Source organism: Ambystoma mexicanum, chromosome 6p (assembly GCF_040938575.1).
Source record: "Ambystoma mexicanum isolate Mex_15411 chromosome 6p, UKY_AmexF1_1, whole genome shotgun sequence".
NCBI lineage: Eukaryota > Metazoa > Chordata > Amphibia > Caudata > Ambystomatidae > Ambystoma > Ambystoma mexicanum.
This window is the reverse complement of record NC_090935.1, coordinates 327,904,471-327,925,269: the sequence shown is the minus strand read 5'-3', so window position 1 is coordinate 327,925,269 and position 20,799 is coordinate 327,904,471.

Genomic DNA, 20,799 nt, shown 5'->3' with positions numbered 1-20,799 from the left:
TTCCTGTTTTGGCGATCATGGTATTTCCGGTTCCGTGTCCGTGGTGGCGGAGGCGGAAACGGGTTTTGCGCCACTTGTGGCTTCGTTATTTCCATTTCCGTGGGGTATTCCGTGACGGCGGTAACAACGTTTCCGAGTCCGTGTGGTGCGCGCGACCGACAGCGTGTAATCGGACGGTTTTTCCGCACCCTTGCGGACACGGAAACGTTTTTACCGCCATCACAGATTTTGCACGGTCCCGGACTGGCAGGTTGTAATGAGGCCCAATGACTTTTTTATTCGCGTTTTCTGGATTTTACAACTAATTAAAATTATAGAGTGTTAAACCTCGACTATAGCTAGTCAGAGCTGGCTAGTAGACAGAGGTAACTCCTATTTCTTTAGGGGAAAGATTACGGAGATCTGCTTTTTTTTATATTATATATACCTGAACTCCGTTCCCCTATTGGTAAAAGTCAGAGATCCCTTCTTGGTGTTGGGATCAGACGAGGAGATCTGATGTACGGATCTTCCTGATCCGTGTTGGTCTACTCAGATCACACGAAAAGCCGACCGTTTTCAGTGGTATAGCAGTAAGTGTAACCACTTTCTTCAGGGCTGGAGACTCGCACTATTTGTGTGCGGTCGGATTTCTTCTGGTTTTTTAAAGCTGAAACTGAAGTTGTCAGAAATAGGAGGACGCCCTATGAATAACATAACACAGGGGGTGGGAGGGAGAGAGAAATGAGGGTGGTAGTAGTTAATATCATATCCCATAGTTTTATCTCACATGGATGGATAGGTGTAAAATTAACATCTCACCTAACAGAGATGTGACAACTCCCATCTATCATGGTAGTGTAGTCGAGCTGGTATTTTCCTGTCCCGAAAGTAAACATGTATCTTGTGTACCTACGGAGGAAATGTTCCGTAAGTATTTACATGGAAAATAGAAAGACTAACATACCACACTAGACAAACATCATAGTGTAATATCAACATACATTTAAAAAACATTATAACGCTAGCTCCATAATTATCATCGATCAGCTCGAGGTGAGCTTGATCTGTAGTGCATAAAATCCCAAACGGGGCATCCTACGCTGATTCTCCACGGTCACCCACTGTTCATATGGGACAAAATGTAAAAGGGGACACTTAAGCCAAGAGCTGGTACCACTGATATGTGTTACTTCAGAATCATGCAGAACAACATGTTTAAAGAAGTCGCTTATGAACGGGCGTGAGGGAGTGCCTACGAGTTACAGGCGATGTGCAAGAAAGATGAAAAAGTCGCTGCATCATCCCGCTTATTGAAGGGGATACTATCAGATTTTTTCATAAAGAGGTGCAGTATTGTGGGAGAGCGGCTCCATGCGGGGCCTCACTTACCTCCCAAAAGCTTATTATGCTGCAGTAATATTCATTCCGCGGTCAGCATCCGAACCGCAATTGCTGTTCTACAGGCTCTGTTGTAGTTGCGGTCACGTGACTAGTCTCATGTGTCACGTATCCGCCGCGAGCAGCAGAACTCAAACCGCAGCCGACAGATCTCGGGCCGAATACACCACGAAGGGCCAATCCATGGCGGCCATCTTGGAGTGGTATCCGGTATGGCAGATCCTTCCAAAAATGGGAGGTGTCAAAGCATAGAGTTGCACTCATGCTCGGAGGAGTTACCAAAATCATCAAATTAAATGACAAAGCCACCTCCGGATGTTTTGATGGGGCAAAAAGGTTTAAAGAAAAAGACTCATATTGGAATATGTAAATTGAATCAATCGTGTCACTACTATGCTAAAATTGCTCAGAGAAACTAAAAATTGCTCAAATAGCGTTGACTCAAGTCATAACTGAAGTTAACAGCTACTGCCAGTATGGGAAATTGTGAAATATGCATAAACATGTACATAATATTTGTGCTGGGTCTAACACACCATAGGCCCACGTGTGCACTGTATAGATACATGGTAAGCACAAATAGCACTGTATATTATACAGCATAACATAAGTTCTGTTTCCTAGGGAGAGAAAGGTTATTAGTAGCTGACAGGCATTTTACATATGTCCAGTTACAAACAATTCTTTGACTCAGGATGCTACTCACGACAAAACAACCAAACTGAGATGCATCATGCTGTTGTAGCATAAACACCCACACGGGGCATGAGCGGGGGGAGGGTGGGAGGGATAGAGACACACGGGGCGTGAGCGGGGGGTTGGTGGGAGCGATAGAGACACATGGGGCACTTTTGATGTCCTGGGTGTTAGTCTTAGCAGTGCACGGTGGTGGCGCGAGTTATGGTTGCTTAGCTTACCATAACTGGCGAATTTCAAGGGTTTTTCGGTTTTACTTGGAACCATAACGTCCCTTTGACAACGTTTTTTCACTGAATTTCATAGGTTTTTAGTAGCGCAACTTAACCATAACGTCCCTTTAACAACATTTTTTCACTGAATTTCATAGGTTTTTAGTAGCGCAACTTAACCATAACGTCCCTTTAGCAAAGTTTTTTCATTGAATTTCATAGGTTTTTATTAGTGCAACTTAACCATAACGTCCCTTTAACAAAGTTTTTTCATTGAATTTTATAGGTTTTTATTAGTGCAACTTAACCATAACGTCCCTGTAACACAATTTTTTTTAAAAGCATTTCTTAGGTTTTTATTAGTGCAACATCACCATAACATCCTTTTCAATAGATGAAGACCACTAGCATCTTAGGTCCTCAAAGTGGGAACCCCAGGTGGTAAAAAAAAGATTTTCCTTCCCAAACCGGGACGCCTGCGGCGGCCCGGTGCAGGAAGGAAGATCTTTTACCAAGATGGCCACCATGGAAAGGGAAGGCAGGGTGTATAAAGAGAACACAACAGGGCATGAGCAGGGGGTGGGCGGGAGGGGATAGACACACACAGGGCATGAGCGGGGGTGGGCGGGAGGGGATAGACACACGGGGCATGAGCGGGGGGGTGGGCGGGAGGGATTAGAGACACACGGGGCATGAGCGTGGGGGTGGGGCGGGAGGGATAGAGACACACAGGGCATGAGCGGTGGGCGGGAGGGATAGAGACACACGGGGCATGACTGGGGGGTGGGCGGGAGGGGATAGAGACACATGGGGAATGATCGGGGGTTGGGGGAGAGGGATAGAGACACACGGGGCATGAGCGGGGGGTGGGTGGGAGGGATAGAGACACACGGGGCGTGAGCGGGGGGTTGGTGGGAGCGATAGAAACACATGGGGCATGAGCGGGGGGTGAGTGGGAGGGATAGAGACACAGGGGGCATGAGCGGGGGGTGGGTGGGTGGGATAAAGACACACGGGGCATGTGCGGCGGGTGGGTGGGAGGGATAGAGACACAGGGGGCATGAGCGGGGGTGGGTAGTAGGGATAGAGACAAACAGGGCATGAGTGGGGGTGGGTGGGAGGGATAGAGACACACGGGGCATGAGCAGTTTGAGAGACACACGGGGCATGAGAGGGGGGTGGGTGGGATAGAGACACACGGGGCTTGAGCGGGGGGTGGGTGGGAGAGATAGAGACACACGGGGCATGAGCCGGGGGTGGGTGGGAGGGATAGAGACCCACGGGGCATGAGCAGGGGGTGGGTGGGAGGGATAGGGGCATGAGTGGGGGTGGGCGGGAGGGATAGAGAGCAGGGGCTGGGGGGGAGGGGAGAGACACACGGGGCCTGAGCGGGGGTGGGTGGGAGGGATAGAGACACACATGGGGCATGAGCGGGGGTTGGGCGGGAGGGATAGAGACACACGGGGCATGAGCGGGGGGTGGGTGGGAGGGATAGAGACACACGGGGCATGAGCGGGGGGTGGGCGGGAGGGATAGAGACACATGGGGCATTAGCGGGGGGTGGGCGGGAGGGATAGAGACACACGGGGCATGAGCGGGGGGTGGGCGGGAGGGATAGAGACACACGGGGCATGAGCGGGCGTGGGGGGGAGGGAGAGAGACACACGGGGCATGAGCGGGGGGTGGGGGAGGGATAGAGACACACAGGGCATGAGCAGGGGGTGGGTGGGAGGGATAGAGACACACGGGGCATGAGCGGGGGGTGGGTGGGAGGGATAGAGACACACGGGGCATGAGCGGGGGGTGGGTGGGAGGGATAGAGACAGACGGGGCATGAGCGGGGGTGGGTGGGAGGGATAGAGACTCACGGGGCATGAGCGCGGGGTGGGTGGGAGCGATAGAGACACACGGGGCATGAGCAGGGGGTGGGAGGGAGGGATAGAGACACACGGGGCATGAGCCGGGGGTGGGCGGGAGGGTATAGACAAACGGGGCATGAGCGGGGGGTGGGTGGGAGGGCCAGGGACATGAGCAGGGGGTGGGTGGGAGGGCTATAGACACACGGGGCATGAGTAAGGGGTGAGGGAAGAGACACACGGGGCATGAGCGGCGGGTGGGTCGGAGGGATAGAGACACATGGGGCATGAGCGTGGGGTGGGTGAGAGGGATAGAGACACACGGGGCATGAGCGGGGGGTGGGTGGGAGGGCTAGGGGCATGAGCGGGGGGTGAGTGGGAGGGCTAGAGACACACGGGGCATGAGTAGGGGGTGAGGGGAGAGACACACGGGGCATGAGCAGGGGGTGGGGGGGAGGGAGAGACACAGACGGGGCATGAGCGGGGGGAGGGTGGTACGGGCTAGAGACACACGGGGCATGAGCGGGGGTGGGTGGGAGGGATAGAGACACACGGGGCATGAGCAGGGGGTGGGGTGGAGGGGAGAGACACACGGGGCATGAGCAGGGGGTGGGGGAGAGGGGAGAGACACACGGGGCATGAGCGGGGGGTGGGCGGGAGGGATAGAGACACACGGGGCATGAGCGGGGGTGGGAGGGAGGGATAGAGACACACGGGGCATGAGCAGGGGGTGGGTGGGAGGGATAGAGACACACGGGGCATGAGCGAGGGGTGGGTGGGCGGGATAGAGACACACGGGGCATGAGCGGGTGGTGGGTGGGAGGGATAGAGACACACGGGGCATGAGCGGGGGTTGGGTGGGAGGGGAGAGACAAACGGGCATGAGCGGGGGGTGGGTGGGAGGGGAGAGACAAATGGGGCATGAGCGGGGGGTGGGTGGGAGCGCTAGGGGCATGAGCGGGGGGTGGGTGGGAGGGTTGGAGACACACGGGGCATGAGTAGGGGGTGAGGAGAGAGACACACGGGGCATGAGCGGGGGGTGGGTGGGAGATCTAGAGACACACGGGGCATGAGCGGTGGGTGGGAGGGCTAGAGACACACGGACATCACGCAAGCTGCTGGCCCAATCACCGTCCTGTCCGCGGAGCGAACAGGGAAGTGTGTCCGCGAAGCGAACACAGATATCACTAATTTTTTTTTACCTACTTTTTGGTCATTTTAAAAAAAACTACTGGACGGATTTTCACCAAATTTGCAAAAGCACGCTTTCGGGACCAAGCCGCTGCTCCTGGTCCAAATTTGGTGAAAATCCGTCCAGCGGTTTGGGCTGTAGACGCGAGCAACATTTTTTTCCCATTCAGTCTATGTGGAAAAAAAGTTTTGGGACCCCCCCTATAACTTTGCCCCCCCCTGGACGAATCCTCACCAAACTTTGCAAAAATTCAGAGTGACCCAAATACTTTTTTTGCAAAGTTTGGTGAGGATTCGTCCAGGGAGAGCAAAGTTATAAGCCGCCCAAAAAGTGCTCTTCCTATGGAAACAGCAACTTAACCATAAATACATGGCCACTACTGTGGCCATGTAATTAAAAAAAGCAGATCTCCGAAATCTTCCCCTAAACAAATAGGAGTTACCTCTGTCTACTAGCCAGCTCTGACTAGCTATAGTCGAGGTTTAACACTCTATAATTTTAATTAGTTGTAAAATCCAGAAATTGCGAATAAAAAAGTCATTGTTTATTTGGAAAGCAACGTTGAAAATAAACCCCAAATTCTGTGGAACCCTGAAGGCAACACTCAGTAATCTTTAACAATGGAGCAAAAACCCAAAAGAGAAGCAATAACAGAATAAATGTAACTCGAATCCGAGTGTGATATAACGTTAGGGAAGATTCGAGGTGTCGACTCCCAACCCAGGTTCAAATTTTGTGGACAGCATTCAGTATTCAATCATCTGGTGGCACACACTGATGTATTTTTCACCTTGTGCACATTGCTTAAAAATCTCTTTTATTTCCCTAAGGCTCCTTACTGTAAAAGTATTAATAACTCTTGTAAACTATAATTGTGCTTAGATGTGTTACATGGAATATTAAGGGCTGTAATCACCCAATTAAGGTCATCTCTAATCCGAAAAAGTTTAATCCCTCTATTGCATGCTTCCAAGAAACCCACCTTTCCATCGCTGAAGCTATGAAACTCAAATCTTTTTGGGTTAATGATGTAACAGACAGCGCAGCGGCTGGTGAGAAGAATGGCGTAGCTATTCTGATTAATAAAAATCTATCATATAAGATTGTGGGTCAAGATGCCGACACCTCTAGAAGATGGGCCTGGGTTAAATTGTGTATTGGGTCTCACACTATTACAATCATGTGTATTTAGGGTCCTACCCTGCCAGATCCAGAGTTGACAACACTGGACACAGGAAACACTACACAGCACCAGTACAGCTGTGTGCAGTTAACACACCGTACCCAACTTGTTGAATCTTGAATCTTAAGTATATTTTCAAATGAGTCACTTTAGAATACTGGACTGCACGGACAACAAACAGTCCATATGTAGTGACAACTTGCCACCACTATAAATGGAATGTCTTTGTAATATGCACTAAATATTTACAATATATGTTGTTCCATCTACACTATTCACTAAACTGGTGACTAGGTTTATGTTCAATTTACCTATTTTTCTATGTATACATTTTGAGTTTCCTACACCGAATTACCAATGTGTTTACATGTGGCCTAATTAATAAAGGACACTACAACTGTTTTTCCAGTTTATGGATTTGAACTTTCCTCCAATATTGCATACTGTGGTAGATGCATTAACACTAATTTGGAGAAGTGTCAGAATTGCAACTACAAAAATCAAGTGTAGTCTAAATGTTTGAGGACAGGACCACCCCTCTGTACAAGATATTTGTTTAGCCACTCCGTGTTGTCCGAGTACAGGCTATCCCTTTCGTTACAAAGGTTGTAGATATAGCGCAGCTATAATAGGGATTCCAATTTGTTTTAACCCACAAAATATGCCTTTTAGCAGACCCTATTTTTAGGTTTCTTTAAGCTGTGAACCTGGTGTTGTGCAAATATTGTATGTCACTGTGATAATACACTGTTCAACTGGCAAATATGATGTATATTGCAACACTGGACACAGGAAACACTACACAGCACCAGTACAGCTGTGTGCAGTTAACACACTGTACCCAACTTGTTGAATCTTGAATCTTAAGTATATTTTCAAATGAGTCACTTTAGAATACTGGACTGCACGGACAACAAACAGTCCATATCTAGTGACAACTTGCCACCACTGTAAATGGAATGTCTTTGTAATATGCACTAAATATTTACAATATATGTTGTTCCATCTACACTATTCACTAAACTGGTGACTAGGTTTATGTTCAATTTACCTATTTTTCTATGTATACATTTTGAGTTTCCTACAGTGAATTACCAATGTGTTTACATGTGGCCTAATTAATAAAGGACACTACAACTGTTTTTCCAGTTTATGGATTTGAACTTTCCTCCAATATTGTATACTGTGGTAGATGCATTAACACTAATTTGGAGAAGTGTCAGAATTGCAACTACAAAAATCAAGTGTAGTCTAAATGTTTGAGGACAGGACCAGCCCTCTGTACAAGATCCAAAGTTGTGGCTGTCTATCAAAGGTATTATTGTTACATCCAATTTCCCTAACCTCATACTATGTGGGGATAGGATGCATTCAAAATGTGTAAATCACAAAGTTTTTAAACAATGTCTTTCTGAGACTGGTCTTATTGATACCTGTAGACATGCACATCCGGTTGACCTAGATTATACATTACACTCACCCCCACATAATATCCTCTCTCGGCTTGACTATATATTCACTACCAAATCCCTTACAAATACCATCACCGACTCCCATATATGAAATATCACTATCTCAGATCATGCCCCTGTTATTACCACATTTGACCTCACTGATATTAAAAGACCATCCTCTAGATGGAGGTTTAACAACTGTCTCCTTCAGGATAAGGGGTTCATTAAATAAACTCTCTCATTCCAACAGCAATATTTTGGGGATAATCTTGACAGTGACACATCAATCTGTAATAATTGGGATTCCTTTAAAACCGCTCTTAAGGGTCACATCATTGCTTATTCCAGTATGAAAAAGAAACAATAGAAAAATAATCTTGACAATCTCTACCTGCTCCTCACTAATGCTCAGAAACAATTCTATCCCTCCTCTTCCAATCTCAACCTTTGTACCGTGTTCTCTAAACGTTTCCAGATTAACAAAAAACTCACAGAACAGGCCTCTGGGGCTATTTTAAATTATAAGTCCAAAAATGTATCAAACTTCAAATAAAGCAAATAAGGCTCTCGCTTCCTACCTAAAAGCAAAAAAAGAAAAAAACTCTTATTGCTAAAATCACGAATACTCTAGGAACTGTTATCACAGATCCTTTGGCTATTGTTGATACCTTTAAGAAGTCCTAAGTCATTATTACAAAAACTAATATTTCTAACTTTTTTGATAGTATTAACAGAAGTTCCTACCCTAAAACAGACCTTACAGATTTCGAAGGAGAACTTACCTTCAACGAAATTAACCAAGCCATTAAAGGGTTGAGTAAAGGTAAAACCCCAGAACCCGATGGCCTAACTACAGAATGTTTCAGCTTATTCTCACCTCAGCTTACTCCTAGACTTAAAACATTATTTTCCTCCTTTACATCTAAAGGTTTTTTCATCAAATACTTTTTCTGAAGCCCTTCTTATCCTTTTTCGTAAGTCAGGAAAAGATCCTGATTTTCCTAAAAATTATAGGCCCATATCCCTTATTAATGTAGAATGTAAGATGTTTGCCAAAATATTAGCCATTAGAATATAATCTCACCTTTCCACACTGATTAAACCCGAGCAAGTATGTTACATTAAGGGCAGAAACATCACAGCCAATGCCAGACTTTTTTTAAATGCCTTACACACACTACCAGAGATTTAAAAAAAAATGACCGGCAGGGCATACAGCCATTGCACTAGATGCCGAAATGCCTTTGATCATGTCAATTGGGATTTTATATTCCATGCACTAAAATGGCATGGTTGTGGTGAGGGCTTTATCTCATTAGCAAAACTCCTCTATTCGAACCCAAAATCCTCCATATTCATTAACGGTCAAACTTCTTCCTACTTCTCTTTACAAAGAGGGAGCACACAGGGCTGTCCCTTTTCCCCCATTCTATATATGCAATCTCTTGAACTTATTCTGGAACTCATCCGGCAAAACAAAAATATCCCCAGTATTTCTGTGGGAATCCATGAAGCTAAGGTTGCTGCTTATGCAGATGATATCCTCGTCCTCTTAAAGAACCCTAAACATCTCCCACACCTGTGAGCTGTCCTTCAGGAGTTTTTGGCAGGCTCGGGTTACAAACTCAATAAAGACAAATCAGAACTATTACCCTGGAATTCTTTTTGCCTTAAACATTAATTAGATATTTATGGTTTCAAATGGTGTCCTGACTCCTTTAAATATTTAGGTGTACAATTTGCCCCTCTATTAAAAGAACTATTAAAATCAACACTGACATTTTAATCAATAGACTTTCCGAACTTACATTCACCTGGTCTTCATTATACCTTTCCTGGTGGGCGTGATTGGACACCATTAAGATGATTTTTTCCCCCATCATTTTATACATACTACAGATGCTTCCCGTTCATTTTCATAATACTTTTTTCAAAACCTTTAATTCCATTCTTTTTGGTTTTCTTTGGAGAGAAGGAAAATCTAGGAGAATTGCTCTTAACAAACTCACAACCCCCTTTGAACAAGGAGGAGTCTGTTTCCCCGACTTTAAAAACATTCCATCAGGCCTTCCTAATTAAGCAGACTAGCTTCTGGTACTCTTCATCAGATTCCGATGACCTCCCATCCTGGTGCACACTTGAAAAACAAATGGCCTGTCCTCATGATATTGCTGATATTATTTTTATTTATCATCACACTTTCTGACCCCATTAAAGCTTCAATATCTGCTTTAAGAACATTCCTGTTTCCATCAATCAAATCCCCCTCCCAAAAGCTTTCTCCCTATTTGTGGTATAACAAATCAATCACTACCAATAGCAGAATCTTTTTTCATAAGATCTGGCCTACCAAAGGTATCAGATATATAGACTAAATCATTCAAAATCATACAATAACATTATTTCAAGATCTCAGGAGTTCCTTCTCTTTACCTCTGTCGGATCTAACATTTTACAATTCATTGATTAATGTGTGCCTTGATGGTCTTCTAGCTCATAACAGCACTGTCTTAATACCTGATGCCACAAAGCTACAGTTGTTCTCCACCGCTACTGATAAAAAGCAACCACATTTTATAAATTCTTGAATACTGAAGATTCACCAAGACTGAAGTGAGGGTTCAGACACATTGGACAAATGACTATTGTACCACTTTTGATGACAATACCTGGTCTCCGTTATGGTCTAGAATTAGGGGAGTTTCTATGTCGGCCAATATCACCCAAAACCTTCTATTCATTACTCCACTTAAACTTAGAAAATCTAATGTTCAGACTGATGGAAAATGTTGGTCATGTGGAAACTCTCCCTGATTCATACAAGCATATGTTTTTGAGTGTCCATATGTTTTTCGGCTATGTCAGGATGTGTGGAAATATATGATGACCATTTTTAAAGTTCAGAGTCCACTTTCTTTTATTAATGTTTTCCTTGGAAGCATTGCAGTTAAAGGAATGATATCTTCCGCATCCTCCATTTTACATGATCTTTTTGTTGCCATCGTCATCAAACCTGTCACCACCAATTGGAAACAATTTCAAAATACCTCCTGCAAAAATTGGTGGAATAACGTCTGTCATATACATAAAATGGAACATTGCATGGCTTCTTACCTGGGCAAACTGCCCAAATATAACCTGAAATGGGCCCCTTTCATTAATTATTTAGACTACCACAATATGTCAGCTCATGGTTCATGAACATTGTTTTTATTATAGTCACAACTTGCATATATCGCAGAATTCTTTTTCTGCAGTTGTTCATTGATGAATTTAGAACGTATATTTTACAACTCACGATGCACCCTTCTTCCCCCTTCCCTCATGTCTCCTCCCTAGTATATCCTGTGGTCTCTTGTTGGTTTCCCCTGTTTATCCCATGATTTTATATACACATAATGGAAATGTATAAGTGACCTGCTTTGATTACCTACCTGTGCCTAAATAGACTCAATGGTATATATGTCACTATTTCCAATGTACTTTATATCTCACAATGTTATTGAATCAATTGTATTCAGAGTCATGGTGATTTTCTGTTACTGCTATGTTTATTTTACGCTTAATGAATAAATAAAAATCATTAAACTAAAAAAAGAAAAGGCCTAAGCACTTCAGACAATAACAGTCAGCAAAGCTTCTGCATCATGCCTTTATTCTTCTCAAAATGCACTGCTCAGTTAGGAGCTTCTTCTTGGCCCCCATCTCACCACCCTCAAATCACACAGTTTCCAGTATATAAACCTTCCTGTGTCTGTGGCAAACTGACTTCTGTTCTGCAGGAGTATTTATTATTTATTTATTTATGTATGGATTTATATACAGGAGGAAACATTTTTATCGCAAAAGAATGTACAATAGATAAGAATTCAGATTTGACGTGTAGATTTGGTGGGAAGCAGTGAGTCTCTTACAATGGGGTAAGTTTGAGGGACATTCTGACCAGGCTGTGGAGGTGAGTCACTGTCACTGGGGATAATACATAAGAGGACATAAGTAACTAGGCGGTACAGCTAGCTGTGCTCAGTATGTGACCATGATGGGTGAAGTGCTTCAATGGAGGCAGAGGAAGTGAAGGAGAGAGGCAGGTTAGAGGCGAGGAGGACAAAGGTTAGCTAGCAGCCAGATGAAAGGTAGGTTAAGAGGTTAACTTGGTGGAGAGGAGGTAGGCTTTTGGTTTGGTGCTGAACAAATCCGTGTGGACTGTTTCTTGAATGTCCGGCGAAGGGAATTCCCTTTAAGTGGAGCAAGAAGAGAGATTGAGCAGGAGGGTGAGAAGCCACAAGAGTAGTCGAGGAGGGAGAGCTGAGATTACAAGAAGGCTTGTAGAGATGGCTAGAGGTGGACAGATACGGTGGTGCTTTACCATGCTCAGATTTGTGAACCAGGAGAAGACATTTGAATCTGGCCCTGTTTTGCATCATCAGCCATCCAGCCTGGTATGGTATGAGGAAGTAGGTGTGAAGTGAGGGAGTTCAAAGAGAGTGCTGGTAGCAAAGTTAATGATCTTGTAGAGAGATACAAAATAATAGCTGGGGAGACCAATGAGGATGTTGGCGCAGTAGTCCAGTATGGAAAAGACAAAAGTGGTTAGGATATATTTGGTGGTGTTGAAAGGAACGAGGAGCCTGATTTTCCTAATATTTACGATGTTGAGGTGCGCTGCTGTTTCAGTTTTGGAGATGAAAGTAGAGAAAGTGTGAAACAGGTCATAGGTTTCTAGCTGAAGAAGAGTAGGGGAGAGTGTCATGTGGAAATGGAGAGGCAGAGGAAGAGATGAGAGAGATCTTTAGGCAGGGAACAAGAGCATTTGTGTTTTGGTAGAGTTTAACATCAAAGCGTGCAAAGCCATCCGATATTTAATGGCAGAGAGATATTTTGATAGAAAGATCAGAGGAGAGTTCAGGAAAAGAGAAGAAGATTTGGGTATCATCCTCAAATAGCTGTTACGAGAACCCAAAGGAGGAGATTAGTGCCCAAGTGCAGAGATGTATAGTGTAAAGAGGAACAGACCCAAGACAGAGCCTTCTGGAACACCAACAGTTAGGGGAGTAAGTTGAGAGGTTTAGTTGCTCCAGGAGAGAGAGAATTGGTGAAGTGCAATGTAGGATTCAATTGAGGCACGGGTTTGATCACAAATCCCAAAAAGAAAGAGATTATTAACGAGATCAGAGTGATCGACAGTGTCAAAGGCAGCACACACATCCAGGGGAATTAGGATAGAGGATAGGTTGGCATGCTTAGCAGAGGCGATTGTCACACCCCTGGAGTATCACGCAAGTCCTTTCTAGCCACAAGAGCCAAATGTAGTTGTCCTCTCCCACCTTGGTTGGCGCAAGCTCTTGCTTTTAGCATATACAGGTATCACGAGGCAGCCAATGGGGGGACGAGGGTTAGGGAGAGGTTGCGGATAGGTAGGGGGTATTAGGGTCAACAGAAGAGGTTTAGGGTTCTTGAAATGGATAGGTATAGGGAAGATAGGGAAAGGAACAACCTGTTAAGCATACACTTGCTTAGACCTGAGTAGCACCTATCATATACTGACACTAGCTAACACCCTTCTTGATTAGGACATAACTTCACAATTTATGTATTCCTCACTTGTTCATTCACTGCCAGCAACAAACATAAGCACATAATGAGTTATTGATGGCCCATAGATAACTACAGCAGGGTACAACATGAAATGGACAAAGGCACGAGGCAACAAACATATATCTTGCAATAGCGTGGTATTCCCATTCGGGAGAACTCCAATCCCTCCTGCCGTGTCATCAGGCAAAGGATTACTCATTGAAATGCATTGCACGTAAGCGGCTTGCCACAAACATGAAAATGGACAAGAGCAGGCAGCCAGAAACAAACATAAGTGTCTCACGCTCTTAATATGAAAAATGCACCAGACGTTCCAATGTTCAGAGCACTAGTAGTTTGCTTCCTGCGGTTGCGCAGTGTGAGTTCTTGAGACTCCCTTCTGCAGGGAAACTGTGTACCAAGTCTTTACAGCATGCAGATATGAACTACCGAGAGAACAACACCCTAGGCGAGTCGCTTCATAGCCATGAATGAATGTTCACACCAATCACCCTCACACTCCCCGTAGCACTTAACTGAGGCCTGGGGAGGGCTTGCTGGCTCCCTCCAGGCAATGATTAATCCCACACTGGACGGAACACACCACCGGAATCTGCTCCGTGCCTCAGTGAGGCACGGAGCCCTTCAGAAGCACACCACCCCGGGTCCTGTCCAACGACCTCCAAGAACGCCTGCACACCTACTCTCCTCCGCACATGCCTGCCATGCCAATAATCACCAACAGGCAGCACGAGCCGGGGTGTGACTTAAAGAACACTTGTGAACCTGCGTGTGCGCCCATCAACTGACACCCAAAAGCTCATGGGAAATGTAGTATTGTGCCGTTTTAGCTTGGGAACACTGTCCTGAGCCGCTTTGCAGCCCCTTTTTCCTTACAGCGATGAAGTTGGAGACATTCATAAAAGCAGTTTTCATGGAGTGACAGGAGAGAAACCTGCTTGTAGGAGGTCTTGAAGGTTTTGGATGTCTACAAAATTGGAAAGATGGTGGAACACAACCCTTTCAAGCACTTTAGAGTAGTGTGGAAAGAGAGACACAGGGCAAACGTTAGCCAGTAGGTTCCGGTCAGCCCCTTGCTTTTTTAGAGAGAGGGATGACTGTGGCTATTTTGAAAACAGAGGGAAAGCAAGCAGAGTCGAAGGACAGGTTGCAGAGTTTAGCGACGTGAGAGGCCACTAAAGAGGCAATAGGCTTGACTAGTTGAGGAGCAAGATGGTCTGATGGGACACAAGACGTGATATCCTTCATCAGTAGAGATAGCACTTTGCCAGTATAAGTTAAGTAGGAGAGGATGATGGTAGAGTAGGCAGTGTGTACAATATAGGAGGAGAGAGTGTGAGTAAGGTCAGGAGATAGCCTCTGATTTTGGAAATGTTTGCAGTGAAGTATTCAGCTCGGTCATTAGCTGTGAGAGTGGAGAAGAGTTGATAGTGATAGACAAAGGTGGATTGAGTTTAGAGTGCCCTGTAGTCGATGATAATGGTTTGAGTGTGAGTTAATGAGGGTTAGGTAGAATTCCCTTTTTCCCTATCAAGATTGGACTTGACAGTGTTCTGGGCAAAGAGGTAGAGTAGCAAGTCCGTATGTGAGTGGGTAAGCCTCAATTTGCTCAGCAGCTGACATGTGTCTGTGCGTAGAGAGCGTATGAATGTGGTGACCCAGGGTTTAAGATGCTAAGACCTAGGTATGAAAGTAAGCAGTGGGAAGTGAGAGGAGAATGAGTTATATAGTAGTAATTGTGAGCTGGGCGAGGCAGTGTTGGTGGAAGAGGCATCAGGTGTGAAGGACGAGAGTGAGAACTGTAGGTGAGACAGAAAGGAGAGAATGGAAGATGGTTTATATTTCCATTTAGTAATAGGTGAAGCAAGCGTGAGGAAAGGTCAGAGGGTGGAAAGGAGATGGTGGTGGAAACAATTGAGTGATCAGATATGGATGGTGTTACCGTAGAATTAGTGGCTCAGAGAGGTGGTGATCATAAGAGATCCAAAGAGTTACACCCGTTGTGGGAAGGTAGGCCATGGATAGAGTGGAGGGTTCAGATTTCTGAGAAGTGGTTGGAGAGGGAAGTTTAAAGTCACCTACTGAGGTGATGTTGAGTGGAAAGAGAACTAAGGAGTTGCCCAAGATCATTAAAGAATGGTCCAGTGGGACCAGGAAGGCGATAGGTGGAGATGATGTGAACTGAATGAGGAAGAGCAATAGTAGAGATGGTGAATTCAAAGGAGGAAGGAAAAGACGTGGCATTGGAGATTTTTGAGGCACTGGGGCGAGAAGAGAGCTGACCGACACCTCCACCTCTGCCAGTCAGTCGAGGAGAGTAAATGAAGGATAGTTTGGAGTCATGGAGGGCCGCTAGTGTAGCAGTGTCAGATGGAGAAATCCAGATTTCAGTGATAGCAAGAAGGTCTACAGGAGGAGAGCTGGAGTAAAAGTAGTCAGTGATGAAGTAAGTTTTGTTGCATACAGACTGAGCATTCCAGAGTGCAATGTTCAGTTGATGAGGTAAGGAAGTAGAGAAGTCGAGTCTCAGAGGAAGAGTCGAAGAGAGGTGGGGTGGATAGGCGTTAGAGGAGGTATGGTTAGCTCATCACCATTCTTTCTTTGTAGGATATGGAAGAGAGATGGAGTAGTGGGAGTGTTGAGTTGTGAGTTTTATAATAGGGATACGAAAGGAGGAAGTTGTAGCATGATTGGTCAAAGCTCAGGGAGAGGTGAGTTGGAGGGGCAGCAGGAGTGAATGCATTATAGGTGAGTATCACAGTGTGGAGAGACAGCAAAATAATTAGGAAGCATGGGGTTCTCACAGGTGCACCAGGGAGCAAGGCAAAGGGAAAAAGAGGCTGTTCAATGGCTGGTCTTCCCCCTTCACTGTTCCACCCTTCACTGAGACACCTCTGGATGGATGCCCCTAGGAAGTAGGGAATGACACATGCTCTTGCCACTTGATAGCCTAGTCCATCAGTGGGTGGTCCCTCTGATATTGTCCCTGCTGTTGATGGGGTGAGGACATTTCTTCCCGATTGGTGTTCCCTTGTGGCTGTCGGTTAGAGATGGGGTTAAACCAAGATGGCCACAGGAAGTGAAGTCACTGATCCAAGATGGCCATATGAAGTGATGTCACCAGTCCAGGATGGCCGCTGGAAGTGATGTTACCAACCCAAGATGTCAGCTCGCAGTGAACCTCCAGACAGAAAGTGAAGCAGAAAACCAGAAGGGATGACACACTCTCACTCTTGTCACCTGATCACCTAGTCCATCAGTGGCTGGTCTCTCTGATATTGTCCCTGCTGTTGCTGGGATGAGGCAATTTCATCATGATTGGTGTTCCCAGAAGAGCCCCCTGTGGCCTGTGGCTGGAGATGGGGTTGATCCAAGATGAGTACAAGTATGAGTACTGACTAAACAACCAACCTGGTCACCACCATGTCGCTCATGCACGCAAACATCATCTTCCTAGGAGACTTCAATCTCCCAAGCAGCAAGACCAGCAAACCAATGAAGGAAGCTCTCATCTGCCTTTTCGACATCCTCAGCCTCACATAGCACACAAAAGACCCAACACACAAGAAAGGTAACATCCTCGACCTAATCATCACTGCACTGTCTTCCCTCCAATACAGCTCTCATCTTCCGCTTGACTGGTCTGACCACCTAGCTGTGAACTTCAACATCCTGCACACCACCCCAGCAGAAACCCAGCAGACAAACCTTCAGGTCCTTCAAGAACTTTCCAGTGGAAGCGCTCACAGAAGACCTTGTCAACCTACACCTTACATGGACCGGACACCCCCAACCAAACTGCAACTCTCTGCTGGAAGCACTCAACATCACCCATTCAAGCCCACATACAACCAAAATGTGTCTCTGAAACAATGCACCATGAAACCAAAATTATCAGCACCCTGGTGCAGGCAAGCACTCAACATCAGCAAAAGAGTCATCAGGAAACAAGAGAAAACCTGGTGCCACTCCTGGACTGCATCATATCTGGTGCTCCACCAAGACCTCGGAGCAACCTGCCGACAACTAATCAACACAGCCTAGGCCTCCTACTATCAGAATACTATAGCAGAAGCTGACAACAAAAGCAGAAGCCTCTTCAAAGTGAACAAGCAGTGCATCAACTCACTACCCAACCCTGCCATCCCACACTACATCGAAAAATCCACTGCCATCAACACCTCCTTCCTCGACAAAATCAGATTCCCCAGAACATAGACACCAGCTCTGCATCCATAGACCCACATGAAATCCCTTCTCGCCACCCTCGAAACCCTGGCCACCCTCAAAGCCACATTGTATACAAATGACACACTCACAGCATCCTTCCCAAGACCCTCAGCGCTGAAGCTCTCCTTCCCTATGTGGAGATCATCAACAGCTCAATAACTCAAGGCACATTCCCATCGACCCTATTGTGGGATGTTTTGATCCACTTTTGCTCTGCTATGTGGCTTCACTGTGTTATGATGGTGCCAGAAATAGCCAAATGGCCGCAAAACCTGGTGCGTGCCAAAACCTCTGAAAATCGCGCTTTGCAAAGCACAAAAAGATGGCTGCCCAATCTGCCACGCATGTTGTCAGTGGTGTAACAGAGCTCTCACTCCTGAAATGTGTCACTGGGCTCCACAACAAGTGAAAATGGAGTACCGAAGGAAAAAGCAGTGTGTTGCTAAAGGAAACCCCAAAATCTTGCTTTAAATCTCTTTTTCTTTGTTGCTGAAACTTCAGAATGCTGGTACAGAACACCCTCAAACATCCAAAATTCTTGCTGGGTGCTACAATTCACTTAGTTAAGAAATCTTTGTGAACTTACAAGGTCCTGAAAAGCTGAAAGACTTCCACATCAAAAGTGGCCTGTCTGTGGTTATGTCAAAAATCACTTGGTGCAGTACCCTGGGCCGCCTGAATGACACTGAATGACACTGTCAGGAGCCTGCCTGATTAAACTTTAAACATGTATAAACTGAAATCAAATGTTTGGAATCTAAGAGGCCTGTTACTGAGAGTAACCCATGTTGTAATTGTTTTGATCCAATGGTTTGAAATCTTGAATGAGAATTTAGCTGTGATTTGATACAACAAGTTTGTTTTAAGCTAAGGAAAAATTCAACAGAATTAACAGTTAAATTAAACCTGGCTGAAGCTACCAAACTGGAATACCAGGTTTTCTCACAGAAGGAAGGTCTTCCCCCCAGCAGGAAATCACACAGAAGCGTTAATTATGGGGTTAGGAAATAACCTGGTCTACAGAGGCATGAGAAACAATGACCAGCTGCAACTAAGGAAATGCGAAGTGTGAGGACAGTCGTAAATGGTCTCTGCCAGGAGCAAACAGGGAGGAGACTGCTCCTGAACTGCAGGGAGACAAAAAGAGGCGGTCCCAAACAACCATCTGTGGCTGAACATTAACAAAGACCAATTTTTTTAAAGACTTATAACTTGTCAGTCAAAATTGTGAAAAATATAAAAGTAACAGATTTGTGAATCTAAATTTTGGCTGCACATTTCAAGAGACGGCAACATCGTATGACATGTTCTGGAAAGAAACGGCAAGAAATTCGATTTTACGCAAAATATATTTCCGCTAGAAGTATGAAACTTTATACACTTACGCCCATGTTAAACGCACACACTTGTAGAAATTTGCTTAAGAATTGGACATTGTGTTCCTGATGAAAAGGGCAAAATTCTGTGAAAAGCGGAGACAACATCCCACAGCTACGGGGTTTTGAGGAGTAGCTGCTATATAAAATATATGATCTGTATATGTGATTGTTATAGAGGTTGCACATGTGTAAATATGTATTGTGCCAAAAGTAGATTTTGTGTTCCAGGGGCACTTTATGATGTCTGTTCAGGGTATAAATAGAGACAGCTCACCACTGAAGGGGACAGACAGATTCACCCACCATCCAGATGCTGACGGAGCACCCTGCTGCTGAACTCTACATCTTCCTTACTCCAGATTCCAGAAACCTGGCAAAGCAGAAACCCATTGCATAGCTGAACCATTTCAGCTAGGCCTCAAAATTCCAGAACCAGAACCCCACAAACCGAAGAGGAAGCATCAGATACAGCCAGGTTGTGCTGTTACTGCTTGCCTGCTAAAATAATTATCATCAGAACCAAGAAGGGCAGATCCAATCCAGTCCTGTGTCATGCTGTGACCAGAGTGCCTTGCCAATCCGATCCAGTCTGATGTGCCCAGCCATCTGTCATAAACCAGATCCAATTCCCTGACCAGAATCTTGACTGACCAGAACCGACGGTTCCATTTAAAAACATATCTAGTGAGTATCAACAGAAAGAATTGTGTCACTAGCATATGTACTTTGCATAGTCAATCCCTATCTTAAACCCATCCTATCTTGTATTCAGAACCTGTATGGTTCGGAGTATTTTTGAATTGTCTGAACTCTATCCAAACCATCCTATCTTCCTCCTGTACTAGTATTGCTAAAACTATCTTTGCTCTGATCTTTTCTCATCTGAAGAAGGCGAGTTTCCTCTTCAGGCAGTCATTCTGATCAAGTGGCTGTGTTCCTGTGTGGTATTTGTTTTGTTCATAGTCATCCCATGTGTAAGAAATCCTGTTGTCAATTTGAAAGTGCATTCCTGTTTTCCATTCTTGCGCCTATCTCGAAAAAAATGACCTCCACTAAAACGCCTATAGCTCCCTCAATTTTCGTGCTAGAAACAACATTTCTAGAAAACAAACTTTCAACTTCTGTTTGTAGCTAACATCCACAGCTTTAAATCGCATCTACTACCGCATTCCAAATCAATATGGTTCTCCCTTTATCGCGAATATCGCGCAGTGAAAGGTTTGCCACACATTTTTGTTTTGGGAAATTCTTACACGTGTAAAACAGCTTTTGATTGCTTCCGACTTGAATTTTAAGATTTCAAATTGTTTCTTGGTATTAAATCATTGAATGTGTTTTTTGTGCAACTATACAAAGCAGCTCCCATAAGAATTTATAACAATTTCAGCAATCTTGACCATATTTAGTGTTTTTGCCCAGTCCATTCTAAGGATAACTTTAAAAGCCATTCTGACAGCTTGACAGTCGATTCCGTGTTCTCTTGTGTTTGAAAGGGGGAACGTGGGATTGATATTCTGTTGATTTTTGCCTTTCCTGAACACCTGCTCTCTCCTCCTATCTCTTTACATTGCCTATTGGGGGATTGAGGGGTGTGCAGGGGAACCTTTAACCACAGTGCTATC